Here is a 15370-nt window from a genome sequence, read left to right on the forward strand (position 1 = left end):
CCGTCGACGGCCTTTCTTTAAATCACTACAGTGGCCGCAAACCGCCTTGTTTTTCTAACAATAATATCTGTGTCAATATCGCAAAGTTAACTTGCTAACAACCTGTTGTATTCGGGTGGCTGTTGTCATCAACCAGAAAACCGGAAACCGGGTATGCTGTCATTTGACTTTTAAAAGAAAAAATCTGTTAATTACTGAAAATGACGGCGCCGAAGCAGCCACGACTTTCACTATTGGCTGTATCTATGTTGGCTGGTGATACGGATCCGGAGAAACATCCTTGTACTTTAAAAGCGATAATGTCGAGGTGAGTGAAATAAGTAAACAGCAGATATATGTTTGGTGTTGTTGATGTTTGATGCTGTGAAACTTGGGGAATAGCTCTCAGATCAGCAAATCCTGTCATGATCGGTTGGTTGGTACAGGCGAGCACATCAGCGGTGGAGCAGGAGCTTGAATGATTGCTCTCTGTCTCATAGAAATAGTTCATGAACATCTTTTTTGTGTACCCTAACCTGTCTTATTATCCAGCAGTCGGACATAAATATGCACAACATGAACTGAGAAACAATCTGGCCACTAAGGGCTTCATAAAATAATTTGGATTGATTGATTGAAAGTTCTGTATAGCATCATGATGATAACGTTTACTGTGTGTGTGTGTGTGTGTGTGTGTGTGTGTGTGTGTGTGTGTGTGTGTGTGTGTGTGTGTGTGTGTGTGTGTGTGTGTGTGTGTGTGTGTGTGTGTGTGTGTGTGTGTGTGTGTGTGTGTGTGTTTGTAATGGGAGGCGTGCAACTGTATCGTACAATTGATTATGGAAACCCCTAAGAGGTGCTTATTAGGAAGAGTATGTGTATGGTGGAGAAAAAGAGAGGAAGGAAGAGAGAGAGAGAGAGAGAGAGGTGATCCTGACCACACTTATATCCTATTTGTTGCTTCGTTTCTGTCTGTTCTTCAAGGTCAATGAAAGCGACCAGGGCTCAGCAGCAGAAGGCAGGGAGGAAGAGAAGTTATAGATGATGGGAGGGATAGAGATGTGGAGCAAGAGGAGAGTAGAGAGAGAGGAGAGTGGAGGGAGAGAGGAAGAGGAGTGTGAAGGGGAGGAAGAAATAGGGTGCAGGCCAGGCAGCAGGCTGTTAGGCAGCCTGCCAGCTTAGTGGAGTCTGCTACTAGCACAGTCAGTGTAGTCAGCTCAGCTATCCCCATTGAGACCGTGTCTGTGCCTCGATCTAGATCGGGCAAAACTAAACATGGCAGTGTTCACCTTAGCAATCTTACTGAAATAAAGACCTCCTCCATTCCTGTCATTATTGAAAGAGATTGTGATATCTCACATCTCAAAATCGTGCTACTTAATGTTAGAGCCCTCATTTCCAAAGCAGTTATAGTCAATGAACTAATCACTGATCATAATCTTGATGTGATTGGCCTGAATGTGTTAAATGAGGCCTCTCCGCCTGGTTACACTAGTGACCATATCCCCGGCGCATCCCACAAAGGCTATCATTTACTATAGCAAATTTAAATTTAATGACTGCGTTTTCATCTTTTGAGGTTCTAGTCATGAGGAAGAGGAGAGTGAAGGGGAGGGAGAGGAGAGTAGAGGGAGAGAGGAAGAGGAGAGTGAATAGGAGGGAGAGGAGAGTGGAGGGAGAGAGGAAGAGGAGAGTGAAGTGGAGGGAGAGGAGAGGAGAGTGGAGGGAGAGAGAGAGGAAGAGGAGAGTGAATAGGAGGGAGAGGAGAGTGAAGGGGAGGGAGAGGAGAGTAGAGGGAGAGAGGAAGATGAGAGTGAATAGGAGGGAGAGGAGAGTAGAGGGAGAGAGGAAGATGAGAGTGAATAGGAGGGAGAGGAGAGTGGAGGGAGAGAGGAAGAGGAGAGTGAATAGGAGGGAGAGGAGAGTGGAGGGAGAGAGGAAGAGGAGAGTGAAGTGGAGGGAGAGGAGAGGAGAGTGGAGGGAGAGAGAGAGGAAGAGGAGAGTGAATAGGAGGGAGAGGAGAGTGAAGCGGAGGGAGAGGAGAGTGGAGGGAGAGAGGAAGAGGAGAGTGAAGAGGAGGGAGAGGAGAGTGGAGGGAGAGAGGAAGAGGAGAGTGAATAGGAGGGAGATGAGAGTGGAGGGAGAGTGGAAGAGGAGAGAGGAAGAGGAGAGTGAAGAGGAGGAAGAGGAGAATGAAGGGGAGGAAGAGGAGAGTGGATGGAGAGGAAGGGGAACAAGCAGAGGGAGAGGAGAAAGCAGAGGAAGCAGGGAAAGGGGAGGAGGGAGAGCACACCTGATAGGGGAGCCTATGTTTCCACCATTCACCCTTGTACCACACAGCTGGGACCTAAAGTCACAGTGGCAGGGGTTTTGGAGTTGTTTTAAAAGTGGTAGGAGTCTGTTTTTCTTTCAGATATGGTGTTTAACGCCAACCTGTCCGCCACCACATCCAATTCACTGAATTATTGAGGAAGTAGGCTACTATTTCTACATTTTGTGTCAGGCCTAGTCTGTACTAAGTCTTATTGAGAGAGGTGATCTACATTTTTATATCGTTTTGGAATAGTTGTTTGCAGAAGTAAGAATCACCGTCAATCAAATATTCTACTTTGTGTGAGTTTTGAAATACTTTCTGAATATTGTCCTCTGGTCACATTTTTTATTATTTATAAAATATTTATATGTAAATAATATTTATAAGTATAATATATTATACTTGGTACATTCTGTGTGAATAATTTAGTCAAATTTACTACAGTTGAAATATTCCAGGGTTTTTTGTTGTGCCGACTGTTAATCGTTTTTTGATAGTGAGTGTCTTTACACAATGGAAGACGACATTAGTGTAATTCCTATTGACATGAATGTAGTGTCATATTAAATAAGAGGTTATGCTCTTTAAAAGTAAGTTAACTTGTAATTGTAATTTGTTCTCTGTTTTTGAGCTATGTCTGTTTGTTTGAAATGTGTGAGAAAATTAGCTTTATCTTGAAAATTCTCAGTAATCTACAGCAGCATTGTCAAATTATTTTGGGGTCTAAAGGGTTAAGACAGACAAAGGAAGCCAATGATAGATCTAGATGTACCTACATTCTATGTGTGATTACATTTTATTTAACCTGCATGTCAGTCTGTAGTTTAACAAGGAAGTAAGATTCCGGCAGAAGTTTCTCCAAGAAGGCTTTATAAACAGAACAAGAGTAATGTATTGATCTACGAGACTTAACTCTTTGACACGTACGCTCAAACCGGTGTGATCATTCTACAGTGGTCCCTGCAGCGTACGCTCAAACCGGTGTGATCATTCTACAGTGGTCCCTGCAGCGTACGCTCAAACCGGTGTGATCATTCTACAGTGGTCCCTGCAGCGTACGCTCAAACCGGTGTGATCATTCTACAGTGGTCCCTGCAGCGTACGCTCAAACCGGTGTGATCATTCTACAGTGGTCCCTGCAGCGTACGCTCAAACCGGTGTGATCATTCTACAGTGGTCCCTGCAGCGTACGCTCAAACCGGTGTGATCATTCTACAGTGGTCCCTGCAGCGTACTCTCAAACCGGTGTGATCATTCTACAGTGGTTCCTGCAGCGTACTCTCAAACCGGTGTGATCATTCTACAGTGGTCCCTGCAGCGTACTCTCAAACCGGTGTGATCATTCTACAGTGGTCCCTGCAGCGTACGCTCAAACCGGTGTGATCATTCTACAGTGGTTCCTGCAGCGTACTCTCAAACCGGTGTGATCATTCTACAGTGGTCCCTGCAGCGTACGCTCAAACCGGTGTGATCATTCTACAGTGGTCCCTGCAGCGTACTCTCAAACCGGTGTGATCATTCTACAGTGGTTCCTGCAGCGTACTCTCAAACCGGAGTGATCATTCTACAGTGGTTCCTGCAGCGTACTCTCAAACCGGTGTGATCATTCTACAGTGGTCCCTGCAGCGTACTCTCAAACCGGTGTGATCATTCTAAAGTGGTCCCTGCAGCGTACGCTCAAACCGGTGTGATCATTCTACAGTGGTCCCTGCAGCGTACTCTCAAACCGGTGTGATCATTCTACAGTGGTCCCTGCAGCGTACTCTCAAACCGGTGTGATCATTCTACAGTGGTTCCTGCAGCGTACTCTCAAACCGGTGTGATCATTCTACAGTGGTCCCTGCAGCGTACGCTCAAACCGGTGTGATCATTCTACAGTGGTCCCTGCAGCGTACTCTCAAACCGGTGTGATCATTCTACAGTGGTCCCTGCAGCGTACGCTCAAACCGGTGTGATCATTCTACAGTGGTCCCTGCAGCGTACTCTCAAACCGGTGTGATCATTCTACAGTGGTTCCTGCAGCGTACTCTCAAACCGGAGTGATCATTCTACAGTGGTTCCTGCAGCGTACTCTCAAACCGGTGTGATCATTCTACAGTGGTCCCTGCAGCGTACTCTCAAACCGGTGTGATCATTCTAAAGTGGTCCCTGCAGCGTACGCTCAAACCGGTGTGATCATTCTACAGTGGTCCCTGCAGCGTACTCTCAAACCGGTGTGATCATTCTACAGTGGTCCCTGCAGCGTACTCTCAAACCGGTGTGATCATTCTACAGTGGTTCCTGCAGCGTACTCTCAAACCGGTGTGATCATTCTACAGTGGTCCCTGCAGCGTACGCTCAAACCGGTGTGATCATTCTACAGTGGTCCCTGCAGCGTACTCTCAAACCGGTGTGATCATTCTACAGTGGTTCCTGCAGCGTACGCTCAAACCGGTGTGATTAGAACACTTATTGAGAACGTCCAGTTTCGATTGACGCAACAGTCAGCGTTTGAGCTGGCCACACTGTTTTTTTAACAGAAACATTTTGCTCAAACACAGTCCTTACAAAGTTATGTCCTGATTGTGACCAGTTTATTTGTGTGGAGAGTGGGGATATTTCATGACGCCTGATCCAGTCCAATTTCAGACGGCCTTTGAATTAGTGAATAGAGCAGCACAGTGTTTCTTCCTATCCAAACAATTTACCACATCATTTGAAACCAGTGTTGCTGCAAGCGCCAGAGGAACTATCGCTAATCACTTAAGTCGTTTCTGAACATTGATCAGCACATTTACACAATCAAATCTCAATTTCCATGCACCGTAGTGATGCACTGCCCAGTTTATGATTGCCATTGTAGAATGCAATAGCATGGTTAAGGTTTCTCATTGATTTCTGTTCTAGCTCCTTGTGCAGAGTCCTCCAGGCATGTTTCCATTACACGTCAATTCTACCCAGATAAGTACCTGGACACAAGTCATGGTATCTTGTTGTCATGGAGCTCCGTTGACTAGGGTTTTCATGGCAGGGTAAGGAGGTACAGTAGAAGCTAAATTGATCGTGGCACATGTGATCATGGGATCCCTCCTTTCCACTGCCTCTGCCTCCCTCAGCCCTCATAGCATTCCGTGGAATGGGACCTGCCATTGCTCCTTCCCCGTGGCATTCCTGGGTGGTGGCGTCATGTCCCGTGGCATGCCCCGGTCCACGTCCTCCACTAGGCCTCTGTGTGAGGAGAGGCGGGTAGTGAATCTGGCATTGGGGCTGGACCGCTGGAGGGGCTAGAGGGGCCACAGCACCAATGCAGCTGTTGGGGATTTGTGGACTGAAGTTATCCTGCTGTACTCGGAGCAGGATTAAGCAGGGACAACAGCAGAGGAGCCCTGGCCTCAGAGACCCTGGAGAGAGGGCACCGCTGGGCCCTGACGATGAGAATGGAGGAACGTGCAGGGTCGTATTGGAGAGGACAAGGCGAGGAAGGACAGCTGTTGAACCCAATGCCCGCTACTTGAGGAGAAGGATCCCAGAGCCCTGCCTCCAAGCTGTGTTAACCCATTGTGATGAAGGCCCTGTAGTAAAGACATTTGGTTCTGACCGGAGGGCTTATTCTGAGAGCATCTCTGAGAGCATCTCAGCACTCTGAAATTAAGAAATGATCCCCTCATCTCATCCCCTCATCTCATCCTGTGCTTCGTTCCATTTCCCGCGTCTTTTAAATGGGACTGGAATGGAGTTTGGGCCTGTACGTGTGTGCTTAATTGTACACGTGCGTGTATGTGTGTGTGTGTGTGTGACCCAGGCCCTAGTTAGAGGCCCAGCTGACTGCCCCCCTGTGCCACAGTGACGTCCCCCTGCTGCCACCCTCACAGCTGGAGGGGCTCTGTGATAGGGGCAGCTGCCTGCCTCCCCTCTCTCCCCTTGGGCTAATTATACCACAATACAACTTACAACAGGCCATGGTCCAATCAACACCTCCTTCCAGCTTTCTTATTAGAACAAGGCTACTTTCCCTCCAGTCTCCAGTGAGTCTCTACGGCTCTCCACTGCTAGCAGGACCACAGCCCTTCTACCAAGGCACGACCGCTGCACCAAAGCATTTACCACTTCCGGCCCTTTCACTTGCTTGGAGAACCACCACACACTTATGCATACACATGTGCTATCACACGCACACACACACACACACGGCCGTGAGTGATCACGGCCCGTGCCCAATTACAGCGGGCCTGTGTATAGCACTACGGGTCATACGGTTTATATAGTAGCATCTCCTCAGTAGATCTCTACTCCTCAGAAGGCTGACCGGCTGACCTTTCCACCCCCACATCATTAATCTCCTCTGGTCACACACAGGGGAACATGCTACAATGCCGTGTGGAAATGTTGCTCTAGCAGTTTCTTAAACATGTGCTGATGGCCATCCTTTTCCTTGGTTAGTGTTTATAGCTAGATGTCCAGCGGCTGTCCACACTCTCTGAGGAGGAAATGGGCTGCTCCAAGTAATTGCGAGTAATTACATAGTCTTATTAGGTATTGTCATTGAAGCCAACATTCATTTGGGTCACTAATGGGACAGAATAACTATTTTGTTATGCAGACTCTCTTGTGCTCCTATTGCTGTCTCGCTCTCTTGCTCTTTCAATCTCTTGCTCTCTCGCTCTCTGTATTTCTCTCTCTATCTCTCTCTCACACACGGGTATGCACGCACACACACGCACACTTTTTGAAATGCCAGTCCATGAACTCTAAGACCTTTTAAAGTTTCTCCTCTTGATTGAGAGCTAAAGCTGGTAGAATGCAGCCTTGCCTTCACTTTTACTTTATCAAAAGATGAAGATGGCGATGAAAAGACAAAAAAGACAAAATAATAAGTTAACAATTTAACACATTCGAACAAGGACAGGGTTCAAACTCAAATGGTGTCATACTCTGGTGTGTGTGTGTGTGTGTGTGTGTGTGTGTGTGTGTGTGTGTGTGTGTGTGTGTGTGTGTGTGCGTGCGTGCGTGCGTGCGTGCGTGCGTGCGTGCGTGCGTGCGTGCGTGCGTGCGTGCGTGCGTGCGTGCGTGCGTGCGTGCGTGCGTGCGTGCGTGTGTAGTCTATAGCTCCATATCTGACTGTTAAGATAGAGGACCCGGCAGCCTAGTTGGTGTGGAGATGCAACAGTTGAGATAAGCACCAGACAAGTCAGAGGTTCAGCTGCAAAAAATGGTGGAATGTATTTTACAGTGCAGCCAGGTGATGAGAGAAGACTAGATCCAGAGTTACTAAATATACAAATTATTAAAAATATAAAACCTTGGGACTCCCGAGTGGCGTAGTGGTCTAAGGCACTGCATTGCAGTGCTAGCTGTGCCACTAGAGATTCTTGTTAGAGTCCAGGCTCTGTCGCAGCCGGCCCCGACCGGGAGACCCATGGGGCGGCGCACAATTGGCCCAGCGTCGTCCGGGTTAGAGGAAGGTTTGGCCGGCAGGGATGTTCTTGTCCCATCGTGCACTAGTGACTCCTGTGGCGGTCTGGGCGCAATGCACGCTGACACGGTCACCAAGTGTACCACAGAAAAGTGATACACCTATTAATTTACAGTTTAAGTAGATTAATGGTATATTGATTATGCCCCAAAATAGTGTCCATTTTTATCACTGATTTAATATAGGCCATTATATTTTCGACAAAATACAAACTGTTCCTTTCTAGCAATAAAGGTTTTTGCTTTGTTAAGAGATGGCACTCCCTAAACCGCCTCACCCATTTGAAGAAATGTGTCGGTGAAAGTGGCTGTGTACGAATACCCATACTAGCGTACTACATACTTAAATTGCATAGTATGTACTCATTGTCGTGTACTATTTGGCACGTACTGTTTAGTAAAAAGTATGCAGTATACAATTCCTGCAACGTATTACTTTTGGCGCATTCAAGACAACTGGGAACTCATAAAGAAAACAAGCTCAGACTGGGAAAAATCGTGATGTCAGTTATTTTCAAGACGGAGAAGACAGAGGTCTAGGATGATGCCGGAGTTTCCGACTTGTAATTCCGAGTTGGATGACAGTTCAAAATATTTTTTATCAGTCGGAGCACGTTTTTTCCCGAGTTCCCTGTTGTCTTGAACGCACCATCAGTTACAGGTTGGCATATGAACTGGAAAGGATTGTATGTAGCCCAAACCACTGACCTATCACTATAGCTGAGTGCCAGAGTGTTGTTGTTTTGGGCTAAGTAGATAAGTAGCTAGTGTTTGGAACAATGAATTTGGAGTTAACTTGAGTTAACCGTACTGCCCTACCAAGCTAAAAGGCAGTAACTGCTCATTTGTTTGAAAATACACGCTTAATCATGTGGACAAGTAACCTGCCTCTATTGTATTGTGTTTTGGAGAAAATGGGGGTCATGTTAGCAGTAACTGCATAAGGTTACTGCGAAACCAAGGTAAATAAAAGTAATTTTTCTCAGAACCACGATATGAGCAGTTACTGCCTTTTTGCTTGGTAGGGCAGCGTAGGCCTAAGCATGTATCAATTGAAGACTTACCTGAAGCTTGAGAAGAATGGGAGATGCAGTAGAAGAATGCAGTGCTGAGGCAGAGGACGCGTAATGAGAATGACTGGCTAGCTACTACTTTGAACTGTGTGTGGTGAGCTTTCTGGTGCCCAGAGCTGCGGCATCACCCAAGTGCGTGCCATACTTTGTGAAGGAGAAGTCCAGTGGCTACACAACTCAGGATGGTTCCCAGAGTAGCTAACCCTCTACAACATCGTCACCAGACTCCATCTTCGTCAACCATCTCTCTGACTACCTTCCTCTGATCAAGCCATAAACTGCACTCAAAGATCTGGCCCTATTGGTTGACCTAGCGAACTATAGCTAGGCTACTCATGACAATGTATTGATTGTTTTTTTGCTATTAATGCGCTTTGAGATGAAAAGAGCGAAAGAGCTTATTATTATACCAAAGATAGTGTATTTAGTTTATTAGAGCAAAAACCTCTGATGAAGGCCAAGAGGCCGACATGTACGCTTCAATAAAAAAGTCATACTAGCAAGAGCAGTCTGTTTTTAAACAATGAATTCTAAAAAAGAATTCAAAGGCACTAAAAAGTCATTTTTTGTTTCATTTGTTTTTGTTTTAAGTAAGTTACAGCCTATATGCGCAATTTATAGACTATAATGATTTAATACAACAACATGTTGTTTAAAAGATGAGTGTTTTATGTCCCTACCAGCCTATTGTGTCGCACTCGCAAATGCTTCACAATGTATTTCTTTGTAAACTATAGCCTTGAAATAATTGAAATAATAAAGCCTAAATAATTCATTTTAGTCTCCATGTCTGGCTCCTGACCTATTTAGAGTGTTTATATGCTGTTTAATATGACATGTAGCCTATGTGAAATATTGTGCGCTTCTTACATTCACCTTTTCATGTTTATTCAAATGCTTTTCATTCAAATCATATGGTTTGGTGTCAAAACTTCAAAACCAAATGGTAGGTCCAGTTAGTCATAAAAAATAGATGTTGGTTAAATTGTGATTCTGGAATGTTTGGAGTGTTTTTTTCCCTGTGAGCACGGAGCGGTTTAGAGGAGCAGTTGGAAAGGACGTGGCGAGACGGAGCCTGCTCCATGAGTAATGAGTGGGATTTCCAACCGCTCTGATCAATATACCCAGTCACTCAAAGATACAGGCTTCTTTCCTAACTCAGTTGCCGGAGAGGAATGAAAGTGCTCAGGGATTTCACCATGAGGCCAATTGCGACTTCAAAACAGTTACAGAATTGAATGGCTGTGATAGGAGAAAACTGAGGCTGGATCAACAACATTGTAGTCACTCCACAATACTAACCTAATTGATAGAGTTAAAAGAAGGAAGCCTGTACAGAATATCCATCCTGTTTGCAACAAGGCACTAAAGTAATACTGCAAAACTTTTTGTCCTGAATACAAAGTGCAATACATTACTGAGTACCACTCTTCAGTGGGGGCTGTGTCATGTTATGGATATGCTTGTAATCTTTAAGGACTGGGGAGTTTTCCAGGATAAAAAATAAATGGAATAGAGCTAAGCACAGGCAAAATCCTAGAGGAAAACCTTGTTGAGTCTCCTTTCCACCAGACACTGGGAGATTAATTCACCTTTCATCAGGACAATAACCTAAAACACAAGGCCAAATCTACACTGGAGTTGCTTACCAAGAAGACAGTGAATGTTCCTGAGTGGCCGAGTTACAGTTCAGACTTAAATCTACTTGAAAATCTATGGCAAGACCTGAAAATGGTTGTCTAGCAATGATGTACAACCAACTTGAGCCTGAAGAATTTTGAAAATAATAATGGGAAAATGTTGCGCAATCTAGGTGTGGAAAGCTTTTAGATACTAACCCAGAAAGACTCACCGCTGTGATCTCTGACAAAGGTGCTTCTACAAAGTATTGACTCAGGGATGTGAATCCTTATGTAAATTACATATTTCATTTTCAATACATTTGCAAAAATGTCTAAAAGCGTGTTTCACTTTTTCATTATGAGTATTGTGTGTAGATGGGTGACAAAAAACATATATTTAATCAATTTTGAATTCAGGCTGTAACAACAAAATGTGGAATAAGTCAAGGGGTATGAATACTTTCTGAATGCACTGTATATCATACACTTACATGAATGTGCTGGTGAAGCAAAGGAAATAGACGGGAAAATGTTTTTGCCCTCAGAGAAAGGTGGATCTGTATTAGCCAAGTACAGCACAACAACACATGTCACATCCCATGTATGTTTGTTTATGGTTCTCCCACTTATTTTTTTACCAATGAAGATGACAGCTGCCCCTCCAGCTAATGTAGATCCTGAAAAGACATAAGATGAAGTACAACATTAACCAAAACATGAGCAAAGTAGATCTGTGTGAACTTTCTCTAGATAGACTGCCACACACTTTATCAAATTGGAGTGCCAAGGTTAAACAGTAACAAGTACAGCTTACCATTACTTTCACCATAAAAGGTTGTGTGCAATGAAACTAGCTAGACCCATTCATGTTGTAACCGTTTAGGTAGAAACTAATATTGCATCGCCATGAACATTACAATCAGAATCCGCTCAACACAGATAAACCAACGTGACAAACCAGGAGAGCTAGAAGAAAAGTGTTAGGACCACAGTGGAAAATAGGAATGTACGACACAGTTCAGTGGACTAGAGTACAGTAAAGTACAGTATGGTGCGTACAGTAAAGCAGTTAAATTCAATAGAGTACTGTACAGTACAGTTTAATTCAGTAGAGTATATTAGAGTACAGTACGGTATAGCATAGTAGAGTTTAAGTCAGTACAGTACAGTAGAGTTCAGTAGAGTACAGTTTAGTTCAGTACAATACAGTACATTATACTGTAATGTACTATGCTCTACTGTACTGTAGTGAACTATACTTTACTTTTCTTTACTTTATAGTACTCTACTGCTATTGTATTGTACTGTAGTGTACTCTACTGTACTAAACTTTTTTTCCCTGTACTGTATTTTAATGTACTGTACTCTACTGTGCTCGACTGTAGTGTGCTGTAACGTGCTGTCCAAATGTGTGAAACATAGATGTCTATGTTTGGATCAGAGTTTGTGTCTGGACCAAAATTGAACTGAACCAATCATAGATGTCTATGTTTTAGCCAAATCAAGGCTGGTCTAGACCGGACCAAATCTGAACCAATCACAGACGTCTATGTTATGGCACACAATAATTCCACCATCCCAGTCACCCTACACCCACTCCAATTTGCATACCGCCCCAACATATCCATAGATGATGCAATCTCAATTGCTCACTACACTGCCCTCACCCACCTTGATAAGAGGAACACCTACAGTTGAATTCAGAAGTTTACATACACTTTAGCCAAATACATTTAAACTCAGTTTTTCACAATTCCTGACATTTAATCCAAGTAAAGATTCCCTGTCTTATGTCAGTTAGGATCACCACATTAATAGTAGAGATAATTATTTATTTCAGCTTTTATTTCTTTCATCACATTCCCAGTGGTCATAAGTTTACATACACTCAATTAGTATTTGGTAGCATTGCCTTTAAATTGTTTAACTTGGGTCAAATGTTTTGGGTAGCCTTCCACAAGCTTCTCACAATAAGTTGGGTAAATTTTGGCCCATTCCTGCTGACAGAGCTGGTGTAACTGAGTCAGGTTTATAGGCCTCCTTGCTCGCACACACTTTTTCTATAGGATTGAGGTCAGGGCTTTGTGATGGCCACTCCAATACCTTGACTTTGTTGTCCTTAAGCCATTTTGCCACAACTTTGGAAGTATGCTTGGGGTCATTGTCTGTTTGGAAGACCCATTTGCGACCAAGCTTTAACTTCCTAACTTCCTGACTGATGTCTTGAGATGTTGCTTCAATATATCCACATAATTTTCTAATATATCCACGATGCCATCTATTTTGTGAAGTGCACCAGTCCTTCCTGCAGCAAAGCACCCCCACAACATGATGCTGCCACCCCCGTGCTTCACGGTTGGGATGGTGTTCTTCGGCTTGCAAGCATCCCCCTTTTTCCTCCAAACATAACGATAGTCATAATGGCCAATCAGTTCTATTTTTGTTTCATCAGACCAGAGGACATTTCTCCAAAAAGTACAATCTTTGTCCGCATGTGCAGTTGCAAACAGTTGTCTGGCTTTTATTATGGCGGTTTTGGAGCAGTGGCATCTTCCTTGCTGAGCGGCCTTTCGGGTTATGTCGATATAGGACTCGTTTTACTGTGGCTATAGATACTTTTGTAGCTGTTTCCTCCAGCATCTTCACAAGGTCCTTTGCTGTTGTTCTGGGATTGATTTGCACTTTTCGCACCAAAGTACGTTCATCTCTAGGAGACAGAACGCGTCTCCTTCCTGAGCGGTATGACGGCTGTATGGTCCCATTGTGTTTATACTTGCGTGCTATTGTTTGTACAGATGAACGTGTTACCTTCAAGTGTTTGGAAATTGCTCCCAAGGATGAACCAGACCTGTGGAGGTCTACAATTTTATTTCTGAGGTCTTGGCTGATTTCTTTTGATTTTCCCATGAAATCAAGCAAAGAGGCACTGAGTTTGAAGGTAGGCCTTGAAATACATCCACAGGTACACCTCCAATTGACTCAAATTATGTCAATTAGCCTATCAGAAGCTTCTAAAGCCATTACATAACTTTCTGGAATTTTCAAGCTGTTTAAAGGCACAGTCAACTTAATCTATTTAAACTTCTGACCAATAGGCCTACTTTACTCGTCAATAAAAACAAATACCTATTTTGCATAAATATCAGCGTTTCTGATGAACATTGAAAATCAAATGGAAACCAAAATATGTATAGGGACGCAACCTTTGCCTTAAGCCGTGAACTTGACCGGCGTGCACTCACCTATAGTAAGCCAGTGCTTATACATGGGCCTTGGTAAACAGCAATTGAACTGCAAGAAAATCCAATTTTCTAATATATCCACGATGCCATCCACCTATCGTGTGTAGAGACCGGCGGTCCCTGTTGTTGTCGTTAAAACATTGTTTGATTGGTTGACAAGATGAACTCTGCTCATTGGTCAGCCATGAAAGGCCGCCGTGCGTGGTGCTCGCTCCCGTGCGCCGCTCACCTCGAACCGCGCCGCTTGCAAAACTGCTTGCTTTTTTTGCAGCCCGCCACACTGAAGTCTATGAGACCTTCGCCGCTTACCGCGGCCCATCTGTAAGCACCTTTAAGTAGAACATGTTGGCGATGCCAAACAAAAGAGAAACAATGCAAAACATTTCTGAATAAATGACATCCTTACCAGACTCTGGCTTTCCTGTAGCTTACTTTACGCGATTACATAGCAAAATGTTTAAAAGTAGCGAAAGCATAGTTCATTTAGCGAGTTGTAGGCCAACCAAACAATCAGGCTGTTTGTGTGGCTCACCAGTGCATCATCACAGAGTCTTGGTGTTTCTGTATGACTGTGTATAAGTATCCCCATATGCTGATGATCTATTCTACAGCCAGGTGATACAGGGACTTCCATTCCGATATCGACCCATATTGTCCCTGGAGGGGAGATGACACGACTATATTGGAATAGTTGGTTGGCACTGCCGAGGCTGTTCCCATTCTGCTGCTATTGTAGAACAGCCCCCCAAATGATAAAAGGAAACGGGAGATGCCATTGCTCATCATAAAATGGAAATAAAAGGCAGTGGCTGGGCCATCATAAGTCATCATACAGGGGGAAGAAACCTGGCCTGCGTATATGATTGGGGCTGTAGATCAGCCTGTAGACTCCTGCTGCACTTCTCATTTGAAGGTGTTCATGAAGTGCCATCATTCATTCTGCAGAGCAAGTGCTGGCCTTTGATATTTTTTTGGTATTTTGCCATGCCTGCTGAGTGACACTGCGTGTGTGTGAGAGGGAGAGGAAATAAATGAATCAGATACAGAAGCTACAATATTGGTATGCACTATATGTGTACATGAGTGTGTATACATCTTGTTATCCAATCCAACACGTCACCCTTACTTCTCCCCTTCTCAGTATTTTGCCGCAGTGCTCAAGGTCACACGCGCAGCATCTGGAGTTTTGTCTGGGGAGCTTAGCTGAAGCACTGTCCACTCTGCTCTTTGAAAAACAACGAGCAGCTATTTACTGTAGTCTCTCAAGCTGTGGTGTTGATGCTCTATAAATTTGAAGGCTAGCCTGTGGAATACATCTAGCCATTTTTATATACCGGGTTTTATTGTGTTTTACAGGCCTGGCCCTCTTTATAAATAGGATGTTATTATTAATGGACTGTGGTGTGGAAGAGCAAGTAGAGGGCTGACTGAGTTTGTGTGTTTGGCAGGCTTCAGGGCTGCCTGACCTGTGACTGAGGAACAGAGGAACAGACACAGTCTTCATCTCCCCCCCAGAGGAAAGGTAAGACCACACCCTCACACACACACACACACACACACACACACACACACACACACACACACACACACACACACACACACACACACACACACACACACACACACACACACACACACACACACACCTCCCGTCTTTTCAAAGGGAACGAGACTTTGTAATTACACCAACCA

The 15370-nt window shown here is 44.4% G+C and overlaps 1 protein-coding gene across 1 annotated transcript in view; it reads left to right on the top strand.

Annotated features, from left to right (window-relative positions):
- tspan9a (tetraspanin 9a) overlaps positions 1 to 15370 on the top strand; it is a 287169-nt gene that overhangs the window by 66878 nt on the left and 204921 nt on the right. Inside the window, exon 3 of the mRNA XM_014147922.3 lies at positions 15127 to 15200. The gene's annotated coding sequence lies outside the window, so the exon portion shown is untranslated. The remainder of the gene's footprint in view (positions 1 to 15126; positions 15201 to 15370) is intronic.

The sequence above is a fragment of the Salmo salar genome, chromosome 16, assembly GCF_965601325.2.
Source record: "Salmo salar chromosome 16, fSalSal1, whole genome shotgun sequence".
NCBI lineage: Eukaryota > Metazoa > Chordata > Actinopteri > Salmoniformes > Salmonidae > Salmo > Salmo salar.